We start from the raw sequence: 21,309 nt of genomic DNA, 5'->3' as shown, positions 1-21,309 counted from the left end.
GAGGTGGAATGGAAAATTCTGTTCTAGGAATGTCAGGAATTTTGTGGTATAGTGTGCTAGCCTAAGTATAAATCATGTCTAAATATTGGGCACGAGCAATGACTTTCTCTTTAGTGACAACTCCTCCTTTCACCACGTCCTCAGTGATAGATGGCAATAAGGACTTAATAAACCACTCAGCTAAAAGCTGATCAGGAACATACATCTTTACCATTCGACAATGACATCACCACTCATGAATATGATTAGATATGTGAGTGGCCATGGTCTGTTTAAAGTTGGTAAGGAATTTTGTTCCCATTTTGTACCTGATGGGTAACTGAAAGTGGGTTAGAAAAGTAGTGGCAAGGATGTTGAAGTTATCAAACGAAGCTCTAGTGTTATAGACATTTTTGTGCCTTGCATCACTGAGCATGAAATGTCAATAATCAAGGGATCCAAAGTCCCTAAACATGTTGTTCCTACCCCTAGAGGAACAAGGCCAACAAACCACAGCAATTCACAAAAGTTCTCCACCTGAAAACACTCAAAACAAGCCAATTCTGGATCATGTCAACTGCTCCACTGAGCATCTGCGCTGAATGTCAACTGCTCCACTGTCTACCTGCATTGAATGTCAACTGCAAAGAAGGCTACCTGCGCTGAGCATAACTGGACAAGTGGCAGACTCATTTCTCAAGGTGTCAATGCCCAGGAAGCTTCCAAAATGACACTTGGGTCAGGGAATTCGACTGGTGATGAGTAAGAGGTTCCAAATCTCCAAGTGGAAGCAAGAACCTCCAAGTGGACTCAAGAACTAAAGTGGGAGAGGACACTAGTCAGTTTCATACCAGCCTCAAGCTGACTCATCCTCTCTCCAAAACTCCTTTATATAGATCTCTCTCCATGAGGTCAGGGGAGGCTGGAATATTGTGATTGCAAAGAATTGCTGTTGGATTGTGGTTAGATCATTGGGTGTTTATGATTTGAAAGGGACTGAAGAAGGAATTCCATTTTGCTGGGAAGGAGATGCTGGGTTGGAACCCTATGGGTTGTATCTCTTCCTGAACCTTGTTTATCAATCAATAAAGCTTCTTGGTTCTTTCCTATATGCTGGTGTTTATTGTATGATTTGCATTAGTGTATTTGATTTACTTCTAATCCTGAATCATTTATGAATATGTATATTTGCCTTTGTGTTGTGTCCTTCTCTCGTTGCAAGTAGCTGTTCTCTTGTCACAGGTAGCTGTTCTCTTGTGATCTCGTAAGGAGGCGAGTAGCTGTGGACACCCAAAGAGGAGAGGATCTAGATCGAGGGACAACCGGAAGATAACGGTAAGTCTACCAATCTCCTCTCTTTCATATTTCATAAAGGAAGAAACCAAAGTAGCTGTATTCGTTTGTTGCTAAGGTACTGTCACACCTTAGGTGGATAGGATCGTCCTGCATAGGCATTTTTCCCCACAACAAATTGGCGACTCCGCTGGGGAAGAACTTTGTTTTAGTCATTTTGTTTGTGTTTGCATCATTGTTTACCTCATAGACTCAACAGCAACAATCGAACTGCTTTGCAAAGTAGAATGTTGCTGCTTTGATCCTTCACTGGGTTTTTGTCTATGATCTCAACAATGGACACACAAATGACTTGATGATCCTTTGTGATATTCTTTAGTACCCTCTCAAAGCATCCCTCTGTTTATACCTTGCTTGTGTTTCTTATTTGGCCTGAAACAGTTGATTTTTGAGCATTTTATGACCCGGAAACCAAGAGAAACGAGAGTTTCTCCTTTCAGCGCAGACACTGTGAAGGCAGTCTACATTTCAACGCAGGTCCCGTGAAGGCTACCTGCACTGAATGTCAAACTGACAGTGTTACACTTGCGCTGAACCAGTGTGGCCTTGTGCAGCTGGGGTTCCTTGCTGTCTTTTGCCCTGTTTGATCTCTGTTTTTGCAGCCTTTAACCAGCATAGGTACCACCTCTGATACCCCTTTTCTTTGCTTGAATTCCGCCTCATTTTTGTACAAAAAGACTGTAAGTGTTTTTATGTGTTTGTGGCGTCATTTACAGTTTTCCTTTGCATGAGCGAAATAGTCATCCTGTAGCCTTGATTCAGATCTGATTGATTGATTGATTGTGATCTTAGGAGAGAGTTCATTGGCTGTTTGCAGTTTGATTATCATTTGCTTTTGCTTATTGGTTTGAATTTGTCACTTTTAAGTGTCGAAACAAGTATTTCTTTCGAAAAATCGCAAAGTGATTGTAATCTCTTCTACCCTTGCTGATTTTGGAAAAAGTAAACTTGTTTATTTTCAGTCATTTAAAAGCAAATTCAAAGTTGTGCAAAAAGCTTTCTTTGTAGGCATTTATACTAAGAAAGTGAAAACAAACACCTACATTGTGCATTTGCATTTTGATAAGTTTGCATGTTTGATTTAGGAAGAGTGCATTAGAGTGTGCTGATTGCTCTTTGAGAAAAGATAGTCGCTCTCTTTTCCCTTAGTAGCTAGGATTTTCAAAGTTGAAAGATTATAAAGCTTGCTTATCATCTTAGACTGCATTTAGGAATTTGTACCAATACATCTCGTGGTGATCCTGAAAGACAAACTTTAAGAAGATCAACTTAAAATATATTGAATGAACCTAACAACGCTTTGCAACATAACGCACAACATAAAGGTCTATGTAGAGATGTGTTCCGGCGTCGTTAAGCCTAGTGACTGTCGATCTCTAAGAAGGTGGGTGATTCCTCCTGAGGGACGATAGCACTAGTACGGATTGTGCTCCCACGTACCGTCGCGTATATATTGGGAGACCCCTATAGGCATATATCCTTTATCCTTAGGAAGCTGTGTCGGCCGCCCTACTGATCGCAATGCAGTGAACACAGCATTCACGAAGATCGACCACCCGTACCGTAAAAAGTATTCTGTGGTTTTGCGAAAAGTTTGGCACACCCTATGCCTAGATCTCCAGAGCAGTTTCTTTTGGCCTTTTTCAGACTCTATAACAGAAAAAGTCCATCCGACCATTTGTCACTTCGGGCTCGTTAAAACATCGAAGGAGACTAGAGTCATCTTTAGCTTTTTCTCGACTCTTTAAAAGTGAAAAAGCAAGTTGTGTCTAAAGCGTCGTTAACAATTTATTTTAAACAGAACAATCACCCTTATTCCCGTGTTGATCTTTAGGTTGAAAAGATGTAGCACACCAAACAAGGATTTCCCCTTGATGGAAATCCTAGTCCTTTCTCCTCTTGGGGAGATGTTGGTGCGCCCCACATGGCCACATTGTTGCTTCCAGGACTGACAATTGGCCTACCAGTATGGCTCTTTTCAACCAATGTCGTTCAGAATACCACCATTCCTGAACAGTCGAGTCAACAGTTAGATCAGACAAGAGTTGCCCACCAGCCTTCCACTTCATCTTCCTCTCCTCCTTCCTCTTCGCTTGATGGAACTGGTCATTCAAAGAACCGGGTTCCTAAGGAGAAGAAGGAGAAGAAGAAGAAAGAAAAGAAGCAGAAGGAGCCTAAGGCGACTGGGGGCAAACAAGCATCATCTAACAAAAATCCACACACAGCACTCGTAAGGCCTAAATCGCCATGTGTCATATGCAGGGGAGACCACTTCCATAGAGATTGTCCATGTATCCCCCGGATACTAAGAGACTGGTCCCCCCGTTTGCACAATTCGGTAGCATCGACCTCTGATAGCCATGTCGATTGTTCACCGTCAACTAGTGGGAGTGAAGCTCCAGGACAGAGCGGGAAAGCTAAATTTCCCTGCAGACTGTGTGAAGGCGATCACGCCATCCACCGTTGTCCCTTCTTAGACGAGGCAAAAAGAGTTCTAGAAGATCGCCCGATATTACGAGCGAATCTTCCTCCTGGATATCAAAAACTCTTGCCAAGTCCCTCGCTAGTTGAGAATCCGGTTGACCCGCCCAGGTGGTCAGCCGAAGCACCTGTCATCGAAGATGAACCGTTTGAATCCATACCTGACGAAAGTCTAAAGGTTGAAACGGCAGTTGACCCAGTTTTGCCTTCAGAGGCTCTATCTTTGAATGACGCCATCACAGAGGAGAATAAAGACGACACCGTCCAAATTCTCTTCATCAGCACTGACTCTGATGATCAAGGGGGCAATGCCGCCATTCCTTTATCACAGGAAGGAAGTTCATCAGAGCGCTATCCGGCCGTTTGCTCGGTCCCACCACCAAGCAACCTGGTTGTGTCCTTTGACTGGAACCAACTAGGCAGACCCCGCTTGCCAGCTAGCATACCATTCAGAATTATTGTCCAAATATACAGAATGGTAATGGCTGGTACAATTATTGATGAAGGGGCATCTATGAGTATCCTTTCCTCTATTGCTTGGAAAGCGCTTGGTTCGCCTGCGCTTTTGCCTAAAATGAGAAATCTATCAGGCTTTGATAAGGGAACCAGTCGCCCTTTAGGGATCCTCCCCAATGTGCCAATAACATTGAAAGGGAAGACCGTTCAAATGAACGTGATGGTCGTTCAAGGACCCTTGGATATAACCTACTCCTTGGACGAGACTATATATATTGCATGGGAGAAATAGTCTCCTCACTCTTTAGAGTAATGTGTTTTCCGCATGAAGGAAGAATGGTCAAGCTCGTGGACCAACTTTCGTTTCCCGGATTAGACATCGCAAATAGTCATATACCATCCCTAAATGGTCTATTCACGAAAGAAGTGTCTCAACCCACGGTCCGTCCTCCTGATGAGCGCGAGTAATCCGGGAGGATATGACTGGAACCCAGGGGGCATGCATCCTGGTCTGCTTCGGCAGAGAACTTTGGGTATAAAATAGGTTTCCGCGGGAGAATATGACTAGTCCGTACCCCGTCCGTCTAGGAAAGAGGGTTGTTCTAGAATAAGATTCTTTTGTCAAAGTTATGTGAGAGGACGGGACCCGTCGCTCACCTTTGTCTATTTCGGTAGGCATTGCCGAGGAAGTGTTTTGTTTAACGAGACAATCTTTAGGTAACCTGAAAAAGGTAAGCCAAGGAAGTGTTTTGACTAACGAGACAATCTTTAGGTAACCCGAAAGAGGTAGGCCTCCCTCAGTAAAACAAATGTTTTGTCTTTGAGTAGTGTTCTTCTCTTGTCGCAAGTAGCTGCTCTCTTGTCGCAAGTAGCTGTTCTCTTGCGATCTTGCAAAAATCTATTGAAAGTTGGGCTAACGAGAAGACAAGTAGCTGCTCTCTTGTGACCTCGTATAGACCCATTGAAACTGGACTAGCAAGACGACAAGTAGCTGTGAACACCCAAAGAAAAGCAGAGGTGAGAAGAAGGAGAGGAAACCTTGAAATTGTATTTTATACCTGGGGGCATGCAAACCTTTTGGAGTGCAAGCAAGGAGCGGTTATTTATCTGTTTTTTGGGTTAGCCGTTTCCAAACTTGCATAAAGAAAGGATGCGGAGCAAAGCGTAGTGAGATGAAGCTCCATAAAAAATAGCGATCTCCCATGAGACAATCTTATCATATGACTGGTATATCGAGCAGTTTTACCGCGGAATTTATGCTCGTTAAAAAATAGAAAAGCGAGATCCGAGCAGTTTTAGCACATAGTTCATGCTCGTTCAAAAATAAACATAAGATTGAGCAGTGTTTTGGCGCATTCAAGCTCGTTAAAAAATGAACCCATCCCGGTAAATAACCATTGATGTAACCTGATCAACCTTAAAAGCCTTGGTCGTGTTTGTGCACCGTCACCTCCACCGTTCATTTGGCCGATCGTTTACCTCCATTTGATTGTTTACCCATTTTGAGGAATAGCTGCGAAGAGTGATTTCACCTAGCCATCCTTGTGACACTGCCGTGATTGGAGAATTCCAACCTATACCTGGAATCAGCTGCTACCCCTGTTCATCACTCGTTCCTCGAAAGACGAGTCTTCTTTAAGCTCTTTTCAACTGACTCGTAAAATATGAAAAGATTGTCGAGTTTTGGCCTTCCAGCTCGTTAAACGACCAGAAGAGCTATCCCTCCTCTAGATTTTAATATTTTTGGACCTGAGGGATTATTGCACAAAAAGATCGAGTGCTTGTTTTGTTCAGCTCGTTAAAACTATCGAAAACTCATCCATTCTGTATTGTTTTATACTTTTTCAGACTTAAGGGATTAGATGACGAAAAAGGAATTTTGGAGTTAACTTTATGTACCTTTTCAGACTCTCTAGAAATGAAAAGGGCCGAGTTTTCCTTGTCGTTAGACTCGTTAAAATCATTAAATAGCGACAAACTTGTCTTTAGACGAGAATGAGTTTCACTATCGCTAGGCTCGTTAAAACATAGCGATGGGCTTGCCCGAAGGGCAGGTTATAGAACAAGCATATGTTATCCTCCTCAAGATTGACAAAAATAAAGAGGTACTGGTCAGCAATGACTAGGGAAAAATTGGGAAAAATCAAGAAGTCTTTGATGGTAGCAGGTCGCGCTTGAACATGACACTTTTCCTCCGTACCACATCAAGTTGGGTTGTTTCATTCACCGGTCACATCACCATGGTCTTTGCCACACCATCCGTACTTGGGGTAATGCTACCAATCCATCGCATCAGTGTCACCATATGTTCAAGAGAAGTCGTTCAGAAAGAGTCAACCAGGTCCCCATCCACTGCCATACATTATCCTTCATCCATTCATGACCGCCACCCTGAATCATATGTCACAGATTGTTTTCACCTCCATTAAAATCATTAGCTCCGTTCCGTGTCACTGATGTGGGATTCATTAAGGCCCTCCTTTGACGGATCGCTTCTTGTCGACATCAGCTCATTATCCAAGAAGTTGATCTAGGAACAACCCCTTTAGTACTTTGAAGCTTGCATGCCTCAATGGCAAGTTTCTCACTTCCGGCGATAGGTATACATCAATGACCTTCGACCAGAAGATTTTGCGTGGTGTTCGACGCCAAGTCCTTTATTCACACCACGTGAATTGTACTACAGTACCTTGAGAGTCATTATCATTATCGGTGATTCCTCTCGCGCTTGTTAACGGTTTACATCATTGACCGGTAATCAAGCGATGTCTTTCCATGTTCGACTTCAGCGCAATTCTCACATGGATCGACTTGTACTTAGAGTGAAGATCGAACGAGTTTGAAGACCCCGGATCTAGTTTCATCCATCCGGGCTGTGATATATATTCAGGAGAATAAAGACATTTGACATGTACATCATTGCAGCAAATGATCATCCTACTCAAAGGATGATAGTTTCGCTAGAATTATCAGTCTACCATCAGACGATCGTCTGTTCTATGTACCAAAATGTATTTATAAAGCTGAGCATGGGAATGCCCGCCTCAGCTAGATCATGAAATCTGTATGAATCATAATGTATTGTATTGTATCTTATTACAGGTCTCCCCCTAGCAAATGGATGAACTTCGGACTCCCCTGGATAAAGCATTTCACCTGATAAACGGCCTCATACTTTAGGGGGCAACTGTTATAGACATTTTTGTGCCTTGCATCACTGAGCATGAAATGTCAATAATCAAGGGATCCAAAGTCCCTAAACATGTTGTTCCTACCCCTAGAGGAACAAGGCCAGCAAACCACAACAATTCACAAAAGTTATCCACCTGAAAACACTCAAAACAAGCCAATTCTGGATCATGTCAACTGCTCCACTGAGCATCTGCGCTGAATGTCAACTGCTCCACTGTCTACCTGCATTGAATGTCAACTGCAAAGAAGGCTACCTGCACTGAGCGTAACTGGACAAGTGGCAGACTCATTTCTCAAGGTGTCAATGCCCAGGAAGCTTCCAAAATGACACTTGGGTCAGGGAATTCGACTGGTGATGAGTAAGAGGTTCCAAATCTCCAAGTGGAAGCAAGAACCTCCAAGTGGACTCAAGAACTAAAGTGGGAGAGGACACTAGTCAGTTTCATACCAGCCTCAAGCTGACTCATCCTCTCTCCAAAACTCCTTTATATAGATCTCTCTCCATGAGGTCAGGGGAGGCTGCAATATTGTGATTGCAAAGAATTGCTGTTGGATTGTGGTTAGATCATTGGGTGTTTATGCTTTGAAAGGGGCTGAAGAAGGAATTCGATTCTGCTGGGAAGGAGATGCTGGGTTGGAACCCTATGGGTTGTATCTCTTCCTGAACCTTGTTTATCAATCAATAAAGCTTCTTGGTTCTTTCCTATATGCTGGTGTTTATTGTATGATTTGCATTAGTGTATTTGATTTACTTCTAATCTTGAATCATTTATGAATATGTATATTTGCCTTTGTGTTGTGTCCTTCTCTCGTTGCAAGTAGTTGTTCTCTTGTCACAGGTAGTTGTTCTCTTGTGATCTCGTAAGGAGGCGAGTAGCTGTGGACACCCAAAGAGGAGAGGATCTAGATCGAGGGACAACCGGAAGATAACGGTAAGTCTACCAATCTCCTCTCTTTCATATTTCATAAAGGAAGAAACCAAAGTAGCTGTATTCGTTTGTTGCTAAGGTGCTGTCACACCTTAGGTGGATAGGATCGTCCTGCATAGGCATTTTTCCACACAACATCTAGGAATTTCAATATACTATTGCACTGCTAGACCAGTGATCATTCTCTGAAAAAGGCGAAGCCTAATCGAATCATCATTCAAGGGGTTAGATGAGCACCATAAAAGAAAAGTCATTACGTGATTCGATGGATCTTCACTTGGATTTCCATTGAATATAGGATTATCAGATGGAAGTTTATGAGGAATCACTAGCCACCACGGGGCACATGCAATTGGATCATTCATCAGCCAATTTAAATTTGGTAATTCTAGAGTTGCTACAAAAGGCAATTACTGATTCAGGTTAGGTGAAGCGTACTCGGGATAAGATGGAATCGCCTGAGCAGTAGGTCTTTGCATACCAGCATAATGTATTTGATGCTAGTAACTTTGATAGGGTTGTTGGGCATAACCAGTATAGTGTGGTTGTTGATAACCATTTTGAAAATGTGGCTGTCCATTACCTGCAAAGCCTTGTTGCTCAGGTCCTCAGTAGGCTTGATATTGACCAAATCCAATTTGAGCTTGTAAACCAAGTCTAAACTGAGGTTGGGTTTGCTAGAATTTTGGTTGTTGGTATTGTACCAGCCATGGTTGTTGGACCATTTGCTATTTCCCAATACTGGAAGATTGACCAAGATGCAGATTGACAATATCCACTTGTGCTTGAGTCGTTCCGGATAAGGAAGCACTAATTTGAGGTTGCAATTGAGTCGTAGAGACAAGTGGCTGTTGTATCGCAACCTAAGAGATTTGAGGTTGAGACACAATAGGTTGTGCATGTGCTTGGGACACGGTCATAATAGCAGGTGTAGTGGGAATATTCAACATAGGTTGGATTGGTTGCATTGGATATACAACCCTTGGTTGTTGTGGAAGTATTGGTACCCAACCGCTGGATGTAATTCCAGTTTGACCTTAATTTTGTTGGAAACTCTCATATGGTTGTTCCCTAGGAGGGAACAATGAAAAGGCATACTACCCTCCATATGGCGGCAGTCTAGTGTTTAAAGGATATATCAGTCTTTGAAGACTGGTCTGCCCAAATTGATATTGGCATGCAGGATCAAATTGTTGAGTTTCAACATAAGAAATACCAGATGGGACTTCAGATGAATAAATAGGAGTAGACCATGTTGCTGAAGTAGCCCCTGAGTGGACTCTAGCTAGTGATTGATAACTAGCCGGAACAGATGGTATACCAGCAAACATTGTAGGAATGGCAGCAGGAAGTTCTACCGTAGCTGCATCAGATGACACATTCCTAGATGTTGATGGTTGCTTAGACATGTTTAGTCTATCCAAAATATTTCCTAGCGATTCAATAGGAACTTGTGATGAAGGATGATTAAAAGAATCAAACTCAGGAGCAAAAGGACACAAATGAATCCTGGTTGCAAAATGTAATGGGGTACTAGATGGTGGGTCCTCTACTATCTCATCTATAGCAATCAGACCAGGTGGAAGAGGTAGACCATCAGGTCCGTAAAAGATTTGCAGAGCTGAAGAAGGTATAGCTTTTACAGTGACAGATACTGGAGGGGTGACACCTTCTGAATTTTGAAACTCAACTTCTAGATGTTCAGGTAAGTGAACTTCAGTCTCAAAGGGAGGTTCTTGAACAACTACTGGTTCGAATGTAGCCTCGGTTTGAACTGAGATGGTTTTTGGATTAACTCTAGATGGAGTTGTTTCAGGTATAGAAGTGTCTACCATTACACTAGGATCAGTTCTAATGTCCTCTTCTAACTGTGGAACTTCTTCTCTAAAGGCAGATGTACTAGAAATAATTAGAGTAACTGGAGTCTCTGACAATGTTGAAACCAAAGTTTCAAATAAACCATATGAATTGGACTCAGTTAAACGAGACCGCATTGTCCGGACTGGCTTCATTTTTGGAGTCAAAGACTGTTGATTTGATAGTCTCCACGAACGATGGGGTTTTGATTGAATTTTTTCCACGATTGTGGATTACTTGATCAACTCAAAATTAAGGGGAAAATAATGTTATTTCGAATTCAATTAATTTTAATGATGCTTTGAAACAACTTTGCTTTTTCTGTTTTTGAGTCGAGAAAAAGCTAAAGATGACTCTAGTCTCCTTCGATTTTTAATGAGCCTGAAAGGACAAGTTCTCAGATGGACCTTTTCTTTTAAAGAGTTGAAAAGGAATGAAAGTGACTACTCTGGAAAATCTAGACAAAGGGATTACCAAACCAATCGCAAAACTGCAATATACACATTGGTGATAAATTAAAGAGAAATTACCAAGGACTTATGTACAGTAGTCAATCTTCTCAAATGCTGTGTTCAGTGCATTGCGATAAATAAGGCAGCAGACTCAGCTTCCTATGGATAAAGGATAGAAGCCTATTGTGGTCTCCCAATATATACACAATGGTATGGGGAGCACAAGTCCGTGCTAGCACTTGTCGTATCAAGGAGAAGGAATCACCCAACCTTCAATGAAAACGATAGTTACTAGTTTTAATGACGTCAGAACACATCTCTAGCCTAGACCTCTAGATGTGTTGCGTTAATTTCCAAAGCATTGTTAGGTTCATTGAAATTTATTTTAAAGTTGATCTTGTTTAAAGGTTGTCTTTCAATGGTTCACCGCGTGAAGTTGATTTTGAAATTCCTAAAATGCAATCTACAATGATAAACAATCTTTGTTTATTTTGAGCAATGAAAATCCTAGCTACTAGGGAAAGAAGATTACAATTATTTCAAAAAAAGAGCAAAGAGCACACGCTAGTGCATTTTCCTAAATCATATTTTCACACACAAACTAAAAAAATTCTAAATGAAAATGTATGTATTTGTTTTCGTTTCCCTTAATGTGAAAATGCCAAAAAGGAAAACTAAATGTAGAAAAGATCTGAAATGTTTCTTTCAAAATGACATTTTCGACAATTTCTTCTTCAAAAGAGAAAGGAAGACTCAACGACACTTTTCAATTTTGAATAAAAAATGCTTTTGAAACTTCAAATAAAAAAATAAAAATAAAACAGATACATAACGAAAAGTACAATCGACTATCCAAGGAAGGAAGAATCCACAACACTTCTCTTTTCGACACAAAATGACAATTACAACACTTTTTGTATCAAAGCGACATATTGATTTAAGCAACTTTTCGCCAAAGGATTGTAAATGATGAACAAATAAATAAAAACATTCACTAATCCTAATCTAAGGGAGGTTGATCTATGTGATGCAAGTAGGCTTCAGTAAGGAGGTACTGTTGATAAGCAACAAAACAACTAAACAAAACTAAAAGCAAGGTCAAAAACCCCCAATTTCTAGAATGGAAAAAGGTTCAGTTATTCATCACACCTAGGCTTCACATAAATAGGGATGCATCACGCTTACTACACTCGAGAGGTGCGATGCATACTGGGTTACAGTGAAAGACAATGCGACGGACCACGAAGCACAACTGAAATGGGTTTTGGCTCAGATGTGCAACGTTTTCAATGAGTTAGGCTGAGCTATGATGAACAGTAAAGAGAAAAGTATAGAGGGAGGTCTTGAGAGGTTACTGGGCTACCAAAGAGGGTATCTAGAATGCTTGTAAGTCAAATGTTTAATTCATAAACTAAACCAAAGATTGACTGAAGCAACATTCATCTACTATTCAATTACAGAGCAAGAGCAGTTCGAAGGCTACCTGGTTGACTTCAAGCTCTGTCTATAGTTTATAAAACAAACAATAACAACAAGTGAACATCTGTTCATACCTAGTGGAGTCGCCAATTTGTTTCGCAAAAAACTAGTGACTTGTCAAACAACTAGCCCTCTAGGTTTGGCAGCTACCCTTGAAACAACAGCTTAAAGTAAGTCAACGATTTCTTCTATGTGCAACAGATAAGAGAAAGATAAAGGAACCAACCTGGAATGCCCACTTAATCCCTTGCTTGATCTCTCTCCCCCCTGACAAAGCTTGCAACTCCTCTCTGTACTTAACCTGCCTGGAGAGTACCTGCACAAGTACAACAACAAAGAACCGTCAAAGCATCGTGATCTATTACAACATAAACATTATAGAATCAGATATATAATGAACAAATGATAACATTCACAAATGATAACATTCAAAATTGCACAATCGTATGGAAGAAAACTTGAATAACTTTATTAAATAGAAGGGAGAATTACAACACAGTTGTCTAATCCAACATCATCCTCCCAGCTTCAATCCCTCTTCACCTCATGAAATAACAAGATCACACCAACAATACAATGCTCTTTCCTCAATTACAAACTATCAGCACTTCCTTGCAATTCACAATATTCCTGCCTCTGGATCTCTTAGATGAGGGATCCATTTATAGATATGTGCAAGGGCGTGAGTCATCCATGGGGTTTGATTAGTTTCATTGCACTTGTTACAATTGGTTCCACTTGGAGATTTCTTGGATCTCTTACTCATCCCTGGGTGAATTCAGAGAGGCAAGTGGCATAAGAGAAGTTTCTAAAAGATTCCATGAGCAACCACCTATCAAACTATCTCAGACATTTGTCCATCCTCGCCCATCGCACCCTATAGAAGGCCTAATCAATATGCACTTCATCCTAATAGTGTACCATTTAGTATGCATCGCCCCCTGCCAATGGAGCAGTCAATATGGTTTAGTTTAGGCCATTTTTGGATGGTTTCTCAGGTGGAACTTTTGGGGAATGATGTAATCAGATGACCAAGCTCTTTTAGGGTGTGAAACAACTCTTTTAGGGGTCGAAGAGCCCTAGTTTATCAACATATAAGTTTGGGGTTGATGTGCCCAAATATGTCTATAAGAAGGAGGAGAGTCCTTTGGAGTGTATTGTTCTTCCCTGATGAAGGTATGGTATAACCGAGAAAGTTGGATTGAGGTGAGTGTAGGGTATTTGTTCATAAAATCCCCAGTAGAAAGAGGAGTCAAGCTTTGGCTTGGTAGTAGTTGCAGCATTTCATTTATGGACTCATCAGTGATAATAAATAATATAGACTGGTCAGGGGTTCTTACTTCTCTTTGGTTGGGATCATAGTTCATGTGGCAGTAGTGTACAATCTCTAGGAAGATATGAACTTTCGGGAATTGGTATTTGGGCAATCCTGTTTCCCAAAGCCCTATATTGTCTGCATGGCTCAGGTATTGGTCTCTGTACATGCATAATAGTTTCAAAGGGGATTCTGAGACAAAGGTATCTTTAATCTGGAAATCTTTATTAGCCAATGGGAGATGATCTAAATCCCTATGAGGAGTAGTAATGGGCATGATATTCAATGAAATTGGGGTAGAAATCCTTGGTTCTCATGGATTCAAGGATGGGGGCGAAGGGTTTTTAGTGAATTTTGGGGCAACTGGCCTATTTTAGGTGTTTTGGAGTCACCAAGCAATTTTTCTTACTAAATTACTTAGGAATTGGAAGAAATTTAGTCCAGGTTATGGAACAGCAAATTGGGATAAATATGTGGTTTCAACTTTTGGATGGAGTAATGACGACTGTGCACTGTCTACTGGAAGCACACGGCACTGCAAGGTGGTCTGGAGTTTCAGCAGGTTTAGTAAGTTGGCGGTTGGTAGCAGGTTGACGGTTGCACATACTCTGTGCTTGCCTAGAGGTCGGAATGTTCTTTTTCCATGAGAAAATGAAAAAAACTATAAGTTTTTTGGTTTTATTCATAAAGTCAATGAATTTGGCGAGTACATTGCAAAAAGGATAGTTGGCGCCAACGGGGGATGTGACATTTTGGCATGTAGCTGAGGTGGTAAGTGGAATCCATTGCACTGCTTTTGGGATAAAGTGGTTTTAGGGGAAAGTCACCCGATGCCATTCATCGGGTGCCATGTAGCGGTGGGGTGAATAGTGAAACCACTCACATCGGGCGGGTAAAGGTCCACCTTTGGAGGCCGCCTGATATGAGTGTTGGCCATTGGATCTGAAGGGGTCAGATCACACAGTGATCGGGGCGATGATTTAATGTGAGGTTTAATGGAGGGGCCCGATGGGGTTTTAATGAGCGGAAGGATTAATTAATTGCGGATTAGGGAGGCTTAATGACGTCAGGAGTGATTTGATTGGTGGGGAAAGATTATTAATTAATCACTGATTGATTAATTAATTTCTTTATACGGCGGTGGGTCATGGTTATTAATTAGTCACTGATTGACTTAATTAATCCCTTTAATTAGTTTATTAGTAAGGCTTATATTTCAAACCTTGGGGCGGGATATTAACATATGGGATTTTTAATAAAACATACGGGAAAGGGGTTTATCTTCGGGATTTAATAAATAATGTTAGAAGTCAATATGAAATGAAAGTGGAAAATGAAATGCGCTAAGTATAATGTACATGGAATTTATTTTCCTTTTACATTCAAACATTATAACTTAGGCTAAATGCATATTTGTGGGTTTTTGTGGAAAAGAGGGGTTTTGTATGGGGGTGATTACTTTCCCTAGGCAAATGATGGTTTTACCTTAGGAAAAGGGATTTTTAAGGGGAAAATGAATGAATTGAAGGGGGTGAATGTTTGTGAGAGGGATTTTAGTACTTAGGACCTACAAGTTATTGGGCCGAGGGTCCAATCCCTCCAAACATCAAAGAAATGCTCTGAGCTTCTTTAACTTAAGGTTTTAGGAAATTTTGACTTTGCTTATGGGAAATTAGTCAAATTAGCGGTAAAATGAATGGGGAAATTAATCACTTGACTTTGTGTAGATGCTAAATTATCATCCATACTTTAGTAATTAGATGATGAAAGTAAATGATATGATCTTAACTAATCATTCATCATAATTTTGTAACCATTCAAATACTTACTCATCTACTCATCCTACCTTTTTTCTACTCTTTATTAGGGTGCACTTAAGCTGACAAACCCTTATCAAAACTTTTTCTTTTCTTTTACAATGGAAATCTATCTAAGTCTATCCTTATTGCATCCAAGGGTTCAGATTAAACTATTGAGCTCCTTTTATTTACTCTACCTATCTACTTATCTGCCAAGATTAGACAGTTTGGTTAGATTTTATTCTCTATCTCTAAGCATGAAATTCAAAGCATGGAATAACCAAGATTAAACTGTTTGATTACCATGGACTATGGCATGAATAAAAAGCTGCACACAGTCTTTTTATTCTATATCAAAAGTAAATGGATTTTCACACTTTCATGGTCTTTTTCTTTCTTAGGGTTCATTTTTCATCTTTTTTGACCTTTTTCGTTATTTTTGTCCTTTGAATTTTCTTTTAGGACATACCCTCTTTACATTTTTTATTTTTATTTTTATTTTTTGAATATGGAAAACATTTGCAGAAAGAAAAGGTATGTACATATTATAGATTTGACCTCAACCATTCAAAAATTATGAATCCTATTGGTATAGGAACATAACAAATGCTACATTTCTCTATCTTACTTCATGATGATGATAAAGATGTCCATGTTGCAGATCCTTTATGGTGTATGATGGTTGCCGATGAAAATCATGATCTTGCTACCTCACTGTTGAAGTCTTTGGTTTTGGTTATAAATTCCATATTTGTATCTTGATGTAAAGGTCATGTAAAAACCCATGATGTAATCATTGTAATATTTAGTCACGTTTGGACTATTGAAGTCAATTATGTATGCAATCCCATTATTTTGGGCATTTGATGTAATTTTGAGTCAAATATGTAACCTCACTATGTTGGGTGATTGATGTAAGCATGAGTCCTTAGTGATAGGAAAGATCATATTTGTTTGAGTCATAGAGTCATGTACTTCATTTAAAATACTACAAAAGATTCATCATATACTGAGGGGGGGCATTATTAATGTTCATATTCAACAAATCAGACCTACAGTGATCCTCTCTATAAAAGGAAAAAGACATCTTCATTCAACATTGGTCAACCCTTTCCCTTGATGTAAAAGGGGGAGCAGCTTGGTGTTTGGAGAAGAATGCTTGGAGAAAAGTTTTGTGCACTTAAAAATGTCTCTGCAGGTATTTACAGATGGTGGTGACCAAACACCAACTTGATTGCCATCAAGTCCAAAGGCAAAGATTGTTGGCATTATGACAAAAGTGTTGCCCTTGATGGGAACCTACTTGATAAGGATGTCAACATGATATTTATGTAGTGTGACAGAGACAATGGAAAAAGGAATATCAGTTCAAAGACAGAGGGATGGTAAAGATGATGTTTAGGAAATTTTACGCGGGTCTTGTGAAGAAAATCCACATAAATACATAGGTATGATAAAGAGAAGGTGTGTACAATTTACGCACCATGGTAATATGAATACCATGAGTCTTTACCATGGTATTGGCACATAGTAATGAGCACAACAACGAATATTTGATCCTATCAAAGAATACCATCGACATTACCAAGGGATTGGCCTAAGGTATTGTCTAAGGCTTATACTATATAGGTATATGGAGATCAAGTGTTAGAGTGTGCATGAGATGGATTATTTATGAATGAATTGATCTGGAATATGTGTGAATCAGGAAGCATGGAGATGGATCAGATATGTTAGATATGAAATTAATACATAGTGAATAATTGGTTTATGGTTTAATAGATTTGTGATTATTGTATTATGATGTGTGTCTATAACAGTTTGTATGTGTAGTATGTGTTGTGGTTGCAATGAAGGTTCGAGTTAGTGATTCCAGATCCGTATGCTAGTTTTCTTCTGATAGATTGTTGGGTCCCTATAATACTAGTGATTACCCCATTACTATTGTAGTTGTATCCCTTATTAATATTGTTGTGCCCCTATTTCCCCCATATTGTTATTACTATGCCCCATAGAATCCCTCAATTGTTATTTTTGTGGCTTTATATTATTGTTGTTAGGTCGGTTGGGTTATATTGTGACTCCTTAGACTCCTATATATAGAAAGGAGTTTTTGTCATTTGAAGCATCTAAGAATTACTCATTTATGTAATGTAAAGGAGGTTTCCCCCTCGAAGAGGCTGAATTCTAAGGTGTGGATCTCTCTTTTCTATCTTTTTGTGAGCTGGTTTCATAACATTTGGTATCAGAGCTTTGGATTCTAGGGTTTCGCTGCTCCAAACAGGTCATCATGGAATTTTCGTTATAACTTTTTTCTGCGACTTTTCAGAAGCTACAAAAAAAACCCATTTGAGAAGAAATCGCGCTAAATCTCGAGTCCAAATTTCAGAGCTTTTCGCGCTATATTTCAGAGATATGATTTGAGGAAGTTGGTCTTTCTGCAGACGCTTGAATTACATTCCAAACAGGTGACCTGGGGAAAATCATCATAACTTTCTCTCTGGGCATCGGATTGAAATTTCATAAGAAGGTATAGAAAGAGGAAAGACTTTAGTTTCTTGTATATCTTTTTCAGATCCAAAGGTTGAAACAGTGACTCGTGGCATGTCGTACAAGTTTGCTCTACTGAACTAGTCTATAATAAGGTCATCTTGGGAGATTGTGCATAAATCTTCCTTGGAGAATCCAACTTGGATCAGACTGGTGGCATTGGAAAGAGGACACAGAGGGCTACTACAGGAATGGTAGCAGGAAGTTCTACTGTAGCTGCATCAGATGACACATTCATAGATGTCGATGGTTGCTCAGACATGTTTAATCTATCCAAAAAATTTCCTAGCGATTCAATAGGAACTTGTGATGAAGGATGATTAAAAGAATCAAACTCAGGAGCAAAAGGACACAAATGAATCTCGGTTGCAAAATGTAATGGGGTACTAGATGGTGGGTCCTCTACTTTCTCATCTATAGCAATCAGACCAGGTGGAAGAGGTAGACCATCAGGTCCGTAAAAGATTTGTAGAGCTGATAAAGGTGTAGCTTTTGCAGTGACAGATACTGGAGGGGTGACACCTTCTGAATTTTGAAACTCAACTTCTAGATGTTCAGGTAAGTGAACTTCAGTCTCAAAGGGAGGTTCTTGAACAACTATTGGTTCGAATGTAGCCTCGGTTTGAACTGAGATGGTTTTTGTATTAACTCTAGATGGAGTTGTTTCAGGTATAGAAGTGTCCACCATTACACTAGGATCAGTTCTAATTTCCTCTTCTAACTGTGGAACTTCTTCTCTAAAGGCAGACGTACCAGAAATAATTGGAGTAACTGGAGTCTCTGACAATGTTGAAACCAAAGTTTCAAATAAACCAGATGAATTGGACTCAGTTAAACGAGACCGCTTTGTCCAGACTAGCTTCATTTCCGGAGTCAAAGATGGTTGATTTGCTAGTCTCCACGAACGACGGGGTTTTGATTGACTTTTTTCCATGATTGCGGATTACTTGATCAACTTAAAATTAAGGGGAAAATAATGTTATTTCGAATTCAATTAATTTTAATGATGCTTTGAAACAACTTTGATTTTTCTCTTTTTGAGTCGAGAAAAAGCTAAAGATGACTCTAGTCTCCTTCGATTTTTAATGAGCCTGAAAGGACAAGTTCTCAGATGGACCTTTTCTTTTAAAGAGCTGAAAAGGAATGAAAGTGACTACTCTGGAAAATCTAGACAAAGGGATTACCAAACCAATCACAAAACTGCAATATACACATTGGTGGTAAATTAAAGAGAAATTACCAAGGACTTATGTATAGTAGTCAATCTTCTCGAATGCTGTGTTCAGTGCATTGCGATAAATAAGGCAGCAGACTCAGCTTCCTATGGATAAAGGATAGAAGCCTATTGTGGTCTCCCAATATATACACGATGGTATGGGGAGCACAACTCTGTGCTATCACTTGTCGTATCAAGGAGAAGGAATCACCCAACCTTCAATGAAAACGATAGTTACTAGTTTTAATGATGTCAGAACACATCTCTAGCCTAGACCTCTAGATGTGTTGCGTTAATTTCCAAAGCATTGTTAGGTTCATTGAAATTTATTTTAAAGTTGATCTTGTTTAAAGTTTTCCTTTCAATGGTTCACCACGTGATGTTGATTTTGAAATTCCTAAAATGCAATCTACAATGATAAACAATCTTTGTTTATTTTGAGCAATGAAAATCCTAGCTACTAGGGAAAGAAGATTACAATTCTTTCAAAAAAGAGCAAAGAGCACACGCTAGTGCATTTTCCTAAATCATATTTTCGCACACAAACTAAAAAAATGCTAAATGAAAATGCATGTATTTGTTTTCGTTTCCCTTAATGTGAAAAATGCCAAAAAGGAAAACTAAATGTAGAAAAGATCTGAAATGTTTCTTTCAAAATGACATTTTCGACAATTTCTTCTTCAAAAGAGAAAGGAAGACTCAATGACACTTTTCAATTTTGAATAAAAAATTCTTTTGAAACTTCAAATATAAAAAAATAAAACCAGATACATAACGAAAAGTACAATCGACTATCCAAGGAAGGAAGAATCCATGACACTTCTCTTTTCGACACAAAATGACAATTACGACACTTTTTGTATCAAAGCGACATATTGATTTAAGAAACTTTTCGCCAAAGGATTGTAAATGATGAATAAATAAATAAAAACATTCACTAATCCTAATCTAAGGGAGGTTGATCTATGTGATGCAAGTAGGCTTCAGTAAGGAGGTACTGCTGATAAGCAGCAAAACAACTAAACAAAACTGAAAGCAAGGTCAAAAACCCCCAATTTCTAGAATGGAAAAAGGTTCAGCTAATCATCACACCTGGGCTTCACAGAAACATGGATGCATCAAGCTTACTACACTCGAGAGGTGCGATGCATACTAGGTTACAGTGAAAGACAGTGCGATGGACCACGAAGCGCAACTGAAATGGGTTTTGGCTCAGATGTGCAACGGTTTTCAATGAGTTAGGCTGAGCTATGATGAACAGTAAAGAGCAAAGTATAGAGGGAGGTCTTGAGAGGTTATTGGGCTACCAAAGAGGGCATCTAGAATGCTTGTAAGTCAAATGTTTAATTCATAAACTAAACCAGAGATTGACTGAAGCAACATTCATCTACTATTCAATTGCAGAGCAAGAGTAGTTCGAAGGCTACCTGGTTGACTTCAAGCTCTGTCTATAGTTTATAAAACAAACAATAACAACAAGAAAAAATCTGTTCATACCCAGTGGAGTCGCCAATTTGTTTCGCGGAAAACTAGTGACTTGTCAAACAACTAGCCCTCTAGGTTTGGCAGCTACCCTAGAAACAACAGCTTAATGTAAGTCAACGATTTCTTCTATGTGCAACTTATAAGCGAAAGATAAAGGAACCAACCTGGAACATCCGCTTAATCCCTTGCTTGATCTCTCTCCCCTTTGACAAAGCTTGCAACTCCTCTCTGTACTTAACCCGCTTGAAGAGTACCTGCACAAGTACAACAACAAAGAACGGTCAAAGCATTGTGATCTATTACAACATAAACATTATAGGATCAAATATATAATGAACAAATGATAACATTCACAAACGATAACATTCAAAATTGCACAATCGTATGGAAGAAAATTTGAATAACTTTATTAAATAGAAGGGAGAATTACAACACAATTGTCTAATCCAACATCATCCTCCCAGCTTCAATCCCTCTTCACCACATGAAATAACAAGATCACACCAACAATACAATGCTCTTTCCTCAATTACAAACTATCAGCACTTCCTTGCAATTCACAATATTCCTGCCTCTGGATCTCTTAAATGAGGGATCCATTTATAGATGTGTGCAAGGGTGTGAGTCATCCATGGGGTTTTATTAGTGTCATTCCACTTGTTACAATTGGTTCCACTTGGAGATTTCTTGGATATCTTACTCATCCCTGGGTGAATTCAGAGAGGCAAGTGGCATAAGAGAAGTTTCTAAAAGATTCCATGAGCAA

The sequence above is a fragment of the Pinus tabuliformis genome, chromosome J (genome assembly GCF_031772625.1).
Source record: "Pinus tabuliformis cultivar Carrire ecotype Pingquan chromosome J, CPIR1, whole genome shotgun sequence".
In the NCBI taxonomy this organism is placed as follows: domain Eukaryota; kingdom Viridiplantae; phylum Streptophyta; class Pinopsida; order Pinales; family Pinaceae; genus Pinus; species Pinus tabuliformis.
The sequence above is the reverse complement of the archived record's forward strand: the minus strand, read 5'-3'. Positions refer to the sequence as shown.